Source organism: Stegostoma tigrinum, chromosome 5, assembly GCF_030684315.1.
Source record: "Stegostoma tigrinum isolate sSteTig4 chromosome 5, sSteTig4.hap1, whole genome shotgun sequence".
Taxonomy (NCBI): domain Eukaryota; kingdom Metazoa; phylum Chordata; class Chondrichthyes; order Orectolobiformes; family Stegostomatidae; genus Stegostoma; species Stegostoma tigrinum.
This window is the reverse complement of record NC_081358.1, coordinates 93,707,534-93,719,195: the sequence shown is the minus strand read 5'-3', so window position 1 is coordinate 93,719,195 and position 11,662 is coordinate 93,707,534. Positions and strand designations below refer to the sequence as shown.

General features: G+C 41.9%; 1 long non-coding RNA gene across 1 annotated transcript in view; it reads right to left on the bottom strand.

The window, feature by feature from the left end:
• Positions 1-7,195: 7,195 nt before the first annotated feature.
• LOC125451410 (uncharacterized) overlaps positions 7,196-11,662 on the bottom strand; it is a 114,190-nt gene continuing 109,723 nt past the window's right edge. Inside the window, exon 3 of the long non-coding RNA XR_007247292.2 lies at positions 7,196-9,560. This is a non-coding gene — a long non-coding RNA (uncharacterized LOC125451410). The remainder of the gene's footprint in view (positions 9,561-11,662) is intronic.

Here is an 11,662-nt window from a genome sequence, read left to right as displayed (position 1 = left end):
CATCCAACCCCAGCCATCAAACATAGCTTCTTGCTAGCATCTTCATCTTGAAACCCCTAGATGATCCTGGTGGAGTTCAACTCATGCCTGGTAGAGACCTTCTCTTAGGACGATCGCTCTTGCTCCCCACTATATTATGGTGCCCTCTACAGTGATCTGGTCTCACTGGGTTCAGAAAGGTTTCGATCCTGGTTGTGATGGCCCTTCTGTTTCCCCCATTACAGCCAGCTGTTCAGTATTTGATCTGACAGGATCTTTTCGTGTCCACAGTCGGATATTGACAATGGTGACTGGAAGGATAAACGGGAAGTTTAAAACCAGAATGGACTATCCCAGGGGAGGCACTACTGGTGCAATATCTGCCAGTGGGAGGTGGCACAAGGCATCTGCATTGGCCACTTACCTTTCTGGATGATGTTCTAACTTGTACCTGAATGCACTGAGAATAAGGGCCCAATGCTGAATTCTACAGGAAGCTATGGGCACCACTGCCTTGTCTTCCTTCTGTAGCCCTGGCAGAGGTTTGTGATCTGTTACTATGACAAAGTCCCATTCATAAAGGTACTTGTGGAACTTCCTCACACCAAAGATGACTGCCACACCTTCCTTCTCTATCTGGGAATGTTTTGTGTTTGGCATCAGCTGAAGTCCAGGAAGCAAATGCCATGAGGCATTCCTCTCTATTGGGCCACTGGTCAGCCAACAGTACCCTGAAACTGTACAGGAAGGTGATGCATGTCAGCACTACTTCTCACTTTGGATTGAAGTGGGCCAATACCTTAGATAACAATAGCTGCTCTTTCACTTCTCGGGTGAAGGAATCATCAAACCTGTGCAGTTTGCAGAATGGGCAGCACTGGCCATACCAATTGTGAAGCCTGATGGCTCAGTTTGCCTTTGTGGGGACTTTATGCAAATGGTAAACTTCTTCTTGTAGCTGGATAAATACCCGATCCCTCACATAGAGGATTTGTATGCAAAGTTGGCGGGGGAGCTTTCTACTTTCTTGGCTATGCAACCATTTCCAAGGCTGACCCTTTTCCAAGAGCAGGTGTAAGGTGCTAAGATGGAGACCAGATTGCACAGTCCAGGGAAAGACCTAAGCTCAGGCACAGACATGGGAGCCAACGGTTCCTTTGATCACCCTCCCATTATCTTCCAATGGGGTGTAACCTGGTTTTGTTGACTCAGTAACCCAAGGAGGTCACTTTGTGTGCCTGGAATACACTTGTTTCCCTTCTAAGGTGCACGCTGACCTGGAAGCAACATTTAAGCACTATGTCCAAGTTCTCTAAGTGCTCTTTATTTGTGTTCCCTGTTATTGACATGCTATTCCAGATAAACAGAATTCTGGGGTACCCTTGTAAAATGTTCTCCATGATCCACTGGAAAAGGGGGCAGGTTGATGATATCCCAAATGGCAGGCTTGTACATTGGTTCAAATCCTGGTGGGTATTAATTGTAGCATGCTTCTTGGACTCCTCATCCAGTTACAATTATAAGTAGGCATGGCTCATGTCCAGCTTCGTAAAGGAAAGCTCCCCCGCCAACTTTGCATACAAATCCTCTATGTGAGGGATCGGGTATTTATCCAGCTACAAGAAGAAGTTTACCATTTGCATAAAATCCCCACAAAAGGCAAACTGAGCCATCAGGCTTCACAATTGGTATGGCCGGTGCTGCCCATTCTGCAAACTGCACAGGTTTGATGATTCCTTCACCCTCCAGCCTCCTGATTTCTGCCTCTCTTTTTGCCCATAAGGCAAATGAGACCAAGCGGGCCTTGCAAAATCTTGGAATTGTGTCCTGGTCAATATGTAAAGTAGCTTTAACCCCTTTGATAGTCTCAAGCCCTTCCTGAAAAACTCCTGGGTATTTCACTTGGACCTCACTGAGGCAGCCATTTTCTAATCAAAAAACATTGATTAGGTAAATCTTTCTCAACTAATTCCATCCCAAGAGGCTTGGGCCTGAGCCTTTTACTACCATCAGTGGGAACTGCACCAATTGCTTCTGATGGGAGACTGGAACTGAAGTCATACCCTTAGTCTGCAATAGTTCCCCAGCGTACGCTCTCAGTCTGGCTGAGGTCTTGCCCAAGCTTAAATCTTGGAGTCCCAGGTAAATCTTGTTAAAGACAGATTCTACAGCCACAGATAGAGGCTGCACTGGTATCAACCTCCATGGGAGCTGAGTGACCATTTAACCAAACATTGATTTTAATCAGTTCTAATTTGGCTGTCACTAAGCAATTTAATTGTTCCAACTTACATATAGGGGGACTTTGCAGGGTGTACACTCTGCTGGTACCGGCCTATGGGATTACTAACTTAATTCATGGTGTGGAAGAACCCTTTGCTGTCTCCAGTCTGCATACTGGTAGCAACTACAATGGCTTGCCGGCTCAGATTCTGAACAGCTTTTTTGCCACTTGGTTGGGGTTTGGCTTTGTTGCGGGGTTCTGCTGTGGGCTGGCCTAGTGCACCTCAGCTCAGGATATGCCCTGCATGAGGTTCTTCTAGTGCCTACACTCAAGTGGTGTTCGTCAAGCTCAATCAGACACGTGAGGTTGTCTACTTCTATTGGGATGCCCAATAGCTACTATGCTTCATAGAATCATAGAGATATACAGCACAGAAATAGACCCTTCGGTACAACTCATCCATGCTGACCAGATATTCTCTATAAATCAAGTCCCATCTGCCAGCATTTGGCCTACATCCCTTTAAATACAGCCTATTCTGCTTTAGCCTTCCAACCCTGGCAACATCCTTGTAAATCTTTTATGAACTCTTTCTAGTTTCACTGCATCCTTCCTATAGGAGGTGGATGAGAATTACGTGCAATATTCCAAAAGTGGCTGAACCAATGTCCTGTACAGCTGCAACATGACCTCCCAACTCCTATATTCAATGCACTAATCAATAAAGGCAAGCATACTAAACGCTTTCTTCACTATCCCACGTACCTGGGACTCCACATTGAAGGAACTATGAGCCTGCACTGCAAGGTCTCATTGTTCAGCAAAACTCACCAGGACCTTATCATTAAGTATATAAGCCCTGGCCAGATTTGCCTTTCCAAAATGCAGCACCTTACATTTATTTATGTTGAGCTCCATGTGCCACTCCTCAGACCATTGGCCCATCGGATCAAGATCCTGATTCGCCTGTCACATTTTCTAATGACAAGGCCAGCTGCAGTGCTTGTTAGTCCAGTTCAGCTTCAGCTAGTAGGCGCCTCTGCATGGCTACATCATTAATCCCATACACCAAATGGTCTCTCGGTATCTCATTTAGGGCTAACCCTAAATCACATGCCTCTGCTTGTCATCAAAAATCCTGATACCGATTCCCCCAGTTCTCCAACAGCCGAATAAAACGAATAGCATCTCAGGATTCGAATGGGTTTGGTGTTGTAACATTCCTTTACCAATTCCGTCAATTCTTGGAAGGTTTTAGTGTCTGGTGCCTCTGGGAAAGTCAAACCCCTTATAACAAAAAATGCTGTGGGTCCACAAGCAGTCAGAGCAATTACTTATTGATTTTCCCTTGAAAATATATCTCATTCTTTCTGCATACTGGGCCCAGTCTCCGATGGCAGGATCAAATGAGTCAAACTTCCCAAATAAAGGCATGACGCCAGAAATGTTTATTCCCAACTCCAAGATATCTGTTGCAAGCAAATGTTCTGTTTTCTCTCGATGCCACTGAAAATACTGCATCAATGTCAGTATCCTGTCATCAGGTCACCCTTTATTTACTTGTGTACAGTACATTGTCTGTGGCCAGCCAGCTCAGAATCAGTCCCTTGGATTGAGGAGATTCGAAATCTCCTGTTTATATTGGTCAGCCTGGACTTTCCTGATTGACCCAGGTTAATGACCCCAATCAAAGATCTTGAGTCAATCAGATCCACCTGGTTCCAATCACTACAACAAGAATGCTGTCATTAATATGAGGTTTTTGAGCATTTGGAGTTCCTGCAGCCAGTAGCAGGGTTGGAACTCATGGGCCCTGACTCTGCAATCTGACCTGAGTAGACTGGGCCCCCTAAATCTAAAGTACTCACAAATATAAGTGATGTAGAAATTGCAAAGAAATAACTATTTCTTTATTTTCCCCTAAGAGTTGTGGTATTGTGGGTCTACTTTTACCAAATGGAATGCAATTGTTCAAGAAAGCAACACAGTACCACCTTCTCAAAAGTAACTAGAAATTGGCAATAAGTACTGGATCCGGCAGCAACGCCCAACAAAGCATAATTTAAAAAATGAAAGATCACGTGCTGCTCAAAGCTATGCCAGATGTTTGGGTTCCAGATTTCAGAAGCAAATTTGATTATAGTTTCAACGATTAGTACCATCAAATTCCAAGAACAAGACCACTCCCTAAAATGAAGGTTGATGGTCTAGAGCGTTTGTTGACTTTTAAGGCAGAGTTAGATAGATACTTGAGAAGCAAAGATGGGTAGAAGGTTACCGGGGTCGGTGAGAAAGTGTAATTACATGACTACAGGTGTAACCAAGTCTGCTAAGAACTTACTGAATGGCATAACAGGCTTGGGAGCCCAGATGACTTTGTTTTGCCTCTAATCTGTTTGTTCATACGGAGACATTGTCCAGAATCCATGCCAATCAATCCACTCATGTGAGAATTTGGTTTTCTTGGTTCCATTATAAGAGAATAATTACAAGTTATTTTGCAGCAAGAGATTTTTGTAAATTGTTACATTGTGTTATTATTACATTTGGGAGTTTTCATCTTTACAGACACTTTGACTTTTGGGCTGGTCACTTAAGAACATGTGTTGACAAGATGGTTTCAGCCAAAGTTTCAGTCATTGATGGTGCAGGATGCACACACTGATTGAATTTTGAGCCTATAAATATCATAGGAGCTAAAGGACTTCAAAGCCAATGGTATAGAGAAAGTTTGAATAGAGATTGAGATTTTTGAAGAAGTGATGAAGAAGATTGATGAAAGCAGAGCAGTGCACATTGTTTATATGGACTCAGAAAGACATTCAACAACATGCTGCATGGTAGACTGGTTAGCAAGGTTAGATCACACTGAATACAGGGAGAACTAGCCAACTGGATGTAAAATTACCTTGAAGGTAGAAGACAGATGGAGGGTCGCTTTTCAGACTGGAGGCCTATGACCAGGTGTGTGCCGCAAGGATTGTTGCTGGGTCCACTGCTTTTGTCATTTATATATACACACACACATTTAAATGTATAAAATTTGGATGTGAAAATAGGAGGTATAGTCAGTAAGTTTGCAGACTACACCAAAATTGGTTGTTTAGTGGACAGTAAAGAAGGTTACCTCGGAGTACACCAGGACTTTAAGCAGGAGTGTCAGATGGAATTTAATTTAGATAAATATGAGGTGCTGCATTTTGGAAAGGCAAATCAGGGCAGAACTAACACACCTAATGATAATGTCCTGAGAAATGTTGATGAACAAAGAGACCTTGGAGTGCAGGTTCACAGATCCTTGAAAGTGGAGACACAGGTAGATGGAATAGTTAAGATGGCATTTGGTCAACTTGCCTTCATTGATCAGTACATTGAGTACAGGAGATGGGAGGTCATGTTGCAGCTGTACGGGATATTGATTAGGCCACTTTTGGAATACTGTACGCAATTCTGGTCTCCTCATTGTAGGAAAGATGTTGTGAAACTTGACAAGGTTCGAAAAATTTTTAAAGGGATGTTGCCAGGGTTGCTGGCTTTCAGCTATAGGGAGAATATTAATAAGCTGGCAGTGTTTTCCCTGGATAGTTGAAGACTGAGGGATGACCTTACAAAGGTTTATAAAATCATGAAGGGCATGGATAAGGCGAATAGCCAAGGTCTTTTCCCCAGAGTAGGGGAGTCCGAAACTGGACGGCATAGGTTTAAGATAAGAAAGACACAAAAAGGAACCTAGAGGCAACATTTTCATGTAGCGGGTTGTGCATGCATGAAATGAGCTGCCAGTGGAGGTGCTCGAGGCTGGTACAATCACATTTAAAAGACATCTGGATGAGTACATGAATAGGAAAGATTTAGAGGGATATGGACCAAGTGCTGGCAAATGGGACTAGATCAGTTTGGGGCATCTGGTCAGTACGAACGAATTGGACTGAAAGGTCTGTTTCCATGCTGTACATCACTATGACTATGACACCAAGTGTCATAGGGGCTAAAGGACTTCAAAGGCAATGGTATGGAGAAAGTTTGAATGAAGATGAGGATTTCAAACTCAATAAACTTTAGCAAAGCTGGGTAGGAAAGTAAATTGACCAGCATGCAAAGAGAATATAGATTGTGTATAGAATATATTCCTTAAGAATATAGACTGGTAGGCAAGATGTTGGCAGATGGACTATGATGTTGGGAAATATTAAGTTATCCACTTTGCTAAGAAAAATAGAAAAGCAGGATTTTTTTTTTCATTGGGAGACTCGTAAATGATACACATGACATGAATTTAGGAAACCTTGTAAACCAGTCACTGAAGGTTAACTTGAAGGTAAAGGAAACAATTTGCATAAAACTGCTTATTGATAAAGAGGACTATTACAGTTACAGGAGGGAGTTGCATTGAGACTGAGCTTGGACTAAGTAACTCATGGAGAAAAGTACCATAGAATTATGAAAATACACAGAGCTGAGAGCCAATTTGGCTCATCATGGCTGTGCCCTTCTTTGAAAAAGTTATCCACTTCAAGCTGTTCCTTTTGGTCTATGGTCCATCACTTAGATTTTGCTTTTCAAGTACCAGTATGTTTTGAATGCTGTTGCAAAATCTGTTTCAATTACTCATTCAGGAAATGTATTTCAACTCACTGCATAAAATCTATTTTCCTTATCTCTCCCTGCTTCGTTTTCTTATTTATAATAAATTGATCATATGATCATTTCAGACTTGATGGGATATACTGTGTGTTTTGCAGTAAAATTTTACCAATTTGTTTTATGATTCAATGAATTCTCATGTGGGAACCAGTGACAGCTGTTGCCTTCTTGCAATTTACAATAAAACCACATGTTATAGAAAATACAACATAAAAATAGGCCATTCAACCGATTGTTCCAGTTCCCATAACCACTTTCTTTCTGGTGTAAGCATATAAACCTAGTTTGCAGACTGTTGCCAGTACCCCCATTGGCTTTCATGTTCTTCCTTTTTAAATACTATTCACATTATTTTTAAACTAATTTATTGTGTTGCTTCAAGATAACAAGATGTAGAGCTGGTTGAACACAGCAGGCCAAGCAGCATCAGAGGAGCAGGAAGGCTGACTAGGCCCTTCTTCAGAAAATTGTGAAGCTCTCACTACTTTTGTTCTCTGTCTCCAGTCACTCACAAAATATTAACACCTTTATCTTAAAAGATGTTGATGTAAAAACAGATCTTCCGCTGTCTGCATTTGTTTTCCTAGTGATTTTCTTTCTCTTTGTTATTGATTTGATAGCATCCATATTCACTCACCTCAAAATCTTCCATTTCTTTGATAGGCTGTTATATCCCATTACGAACAGGTGAGGCGGGGCTGACATCTGTTTAAATCCCTCTCCATCAGTCACAGCAGTTTTTTTTTTCTTTTTTACCACATAGCTATCACAAATAAATTAAAACTAGTCAGCCAACTAGTCCTGATGAAGGGTTTCAGCCCTAAACAATGACTGACCTGCTCTTCAGATGCTGTCTGACCTGCTGGGTTTTTCCGACCTGAATCAAGTATTTATCCTGTTTCTTTTACAGTGGCAAAGTTTTCAAATTTTTACTTTGAGTTCTCAATGAACAGTGATATTTTTCCAAGTTGCCTTTTCACCAGAACGGGTTTCTGAGTTTGAAGTGGACAGAGAGAAACAAGAGCTTCCAGTATCCTTGCTGTTATCAGTCTTTTCTGTTTGTTCAAAAGCTGCTGTTGATATTCTTATTTCTTTGTGAACTCTGGTGTCTGTGCCATTGTCGCATTCCAGGCAACCTCTCATCTCTCAACACACAAATTAATCATGTAAGCACAAGTTAAACAAGAGTTGCAAACTTCTTAGTGCCTCACTGAGTCCTTGATTAAAATAGTAATTTCAATGCAGCTGATTTCATATTCCTCGTGGATTGCCTGGGCTTAGTAAAGTGTTCACAGCAGCCATTTTAAGTCAGCAGTGACCATTTTAAAACCAACTTCTAATCCATAAATACCTCAATCGAATGATGCAATTTGAGTATTGATAGTCCATCTTCACTGCCATCAAAATAACCTATTGATGTTTTCTGTTGTAATAAGATAATGCCAAAGTTCAACCATTCATTATCACTATAAACACTAACTTATGATCAAATATAAATAAATTTGGACTTCAAGGGCTGGATATTTCTCAGGTGGTAGAATTCTCACCTCTGTAACCAAATTAGGTAGGAGTTTGTTGATGCTCGGCAGGGCATGGGTCAAAACTGTTTTAGCAGGTAGTAGGACCCGGATAACATTTTACAGGCTACTGTAAAGTCATGGTAAGGGTGGCCACCTACCCCCGATACTGACGAACATTATCAGATCACCGACTCCACCAGGAGAGCAGTATCCCTCGCTGGGGCTGCACCTATATAGCCCCACACAGCCAAGTAAGTGGAGTCTGGGGACACTGAGGCTAGTCAGGCCAGTCCCACCAGGTGTAAATGAGGGGTCACAGGGTGACCATTCCCTTCAGGTGCCCCTTTGTAGGCCAACTTGTGCCCAAAAGGAGAGCTCCTCTGTCCTGCACAGTGCCTGCTGAACAGTTGCCAGCATTTACTTCCAGAACATCCCTATCCAGCAAAGCCCCTCCCCTGCCACGGCATGTAAATGAAATCTTCAGGTGGCCATTTCTATTATAATTTTAGAGTGCTGTATGTCAGCGCTGCAAGAATTTTGTCAATTTAAGTTTCTGCCAGAAACCAGCTGGGATACCATATGTAGGGTGTCTCTGATCATGTGAGGGTCATTCAGCACTACATGTCATGGCCAGACTCACTTATTTACATGTGTCTGGGCCGGGTGTTCCTTTATGAATCATACTAAAGAACGATGAATAATGCACCTGACACAGGATTCAGATTTTGAGTAATAACTGTGTTTAAAATATACAGATAGTCTCAATGTGGCACAATCGATGCTAAATTTTCTAGTATGATTAATGACAAAATAGGTTACTTCCCCCTGGGCTTCATTGGACTAAAACACTTTGGGTTCACTTATTCATGATTGTTAAACTTCCAAAATTGGCCTAGGTCTGGTCAGGATGATCACTCCACTTGAAGGTGGGTTAAATATTTTCTGCAAACAATGGATGAAACGTTCACCCTGTTGACCCTGGCTGCCGGCCTGTGTCTCCTCTGGTCAAAGTCCCTCAGGCTGTACCTGTTCCTTGGGGTATGTGACATCCTTCAGTCCTGGTTGTTGAGACAGATGCTGCTCTGATGAACCAATCTTGTGGAATGGTGCACTTTGTGTTTGTTTCTACCATTTTCCATGGTTTGATCCCTTCCTTTCTGCAACTGCTCCCATTACACAGTTTTCTCTCTGACCTAGATGGAGAAGAAAGAAACAAAAATTGCTTTGATTGTTGCCCTATGCAGAAAGCTTTGTTTGAATGTGTATACTGCCCCTCGTTTGGCTGGTATTGCAGGACAATGAGAACTCCTGATCTTGAACATTATACTATGTTTGTGTGATCTCCCTTATGATGGGATCTTTGGGTTCCTTATGAGTTTAAACCAGTTGATGTCATTGTCTTTCTAACCACTTTGGAACTGGTGATAAGGTGATCAATGTCTCAGAGTAAATAAGGACTACAGATGCTGGAAGTTAGAGCCTATAGGTGTGAGCTGGAAACGCACAGTCAGACAGCATCTGAGCAGCAGGTAAGTCAACGTTTTTGGCCAAAATCCTTTGTCAGGACATGTGAAGGGTTTCAGCCCGAAACATTAACTTATCTGCTCCTTGGATGCTGTCTCATCAGCTGTGCCTTTCCAGCTCATACCTCTCGACTCTGATCAATGTCTTTGTTGAGTAGGGTTGATTTTAGTTTATTATTCGAAACATTTTGTCCTTTCTGGTATTGGGACCAACAGCCTTTAAAACATTTAAAACAATGTGGATTTAAACGGGGACTCTTTTCCCAAAACTGGGATATTCTCTGGTGAAAACTTAGATTAAAATGATAACTCTTTACTTTGGTAGGTTCATTGTCAGCAATTCTTGCTGGTATTCGTTGTGCCATGGATACCATGGTGAGTAACGTTGCCCACTTGATACCTCAGGCTGAAGATAGGCTTTGTCTCAATTAAAAGGGAAATGCTTATTGCATATCACTGAGTCGCTAGTTATATTGTGCCTATGGTGTGTCCTATGACACAAGTAGGTCTAACCTAAGAATAAAGCACCTGGTGGCATGGATAGCTAGATCAGCAATTGTTTGCTGCTCCCAGGAAAGTTCTTTCTATTCTGATTGGCAAATCTTATTTTGCAATGTCAGGAAACCCTTTCAGGATGAGAGTCAGAGTGGTCTACAGCACAGAAAAAGACCCTTCAGCCCACTGAGACTGCACTGGTCAAAAACAACCATCTAACTGTGCTGCCTTATATAACAGCCCCCGTATATCCTCCCCTGTTGGTAAAATGCTGGCAGAGGGTGGAGAGGTTCTCAAATGGATACATGAATGACTAGGGGGCTGTTCCCAAAGGCCACATAAAATTCAGCTCTTTGTACCCCAGAAGTTGAGCTTTCTGTTCAACACTCTGTTCAAAACATTATCATCTTAGGATCAATACATTCACATATTAGAGGGTGATGTTAGTATTAAGCTGGTGAATGCATTGTATAGGATTATGCAGAGTTGTGAGGATTTCTCATTACTGTGGAGCACATTTACACACACAACCTACTGGTTGGATATTCTGAGTATAGATAAATGCTGCATTTTGTTGCTTTTTACTGCAAAATATTCTGTATTGCATTGAACTCCATCCGTTACTTACGTTCGCACTTTGCTGAACTGTTAGTATCCCGATCCATCACTCCCAGACATTACTGTGCTCTGCGAAATGGTATCAGGTGCAAACTTCGACAATATTGCTTTTGATATCAATTCTTTTATGCACACATACTTAGATAAATGGAAAGCAAAAGAAATTCCAACATAAATCATAACGGTTCATATTGTCAATTTTTTTTTGAAAAATTCCTTTACCTTTAGTCTTTGCTTCTGTCTTAAGCCATGTCTCAAACTCCACTTACTTAAGCTTTGATTTGTTCTGATTTTCATAATGAATCCCTTCTGTTGGTCTTCATCAAAAAAACTTCTGAAAATGTGTTGAGTCAGAGTTGATGGATGGGATCCCCACCCACAGGAAGCACACATTAGATAGGACTGCCAGCAGACACTTGGCCAACCACCCCCAAAGATATTTGCTCACATTAACTCATGGCCAGCAGTGTAGTATGGCTGCTCACTGAAATGAATAGCAACCAGGTGTTTCCCAGTAATTACTGGCAACATCTCTGTTATTGGCAACAAAACAGCTGCTTGGAAAGGCCCAGCTTATCTTCCATCCGTGAAACTTTGCACATGCCTTTCTTTGGGGCCTATGGCATGAATGATTTTGCCCTGTGAGAAAACCATAGATG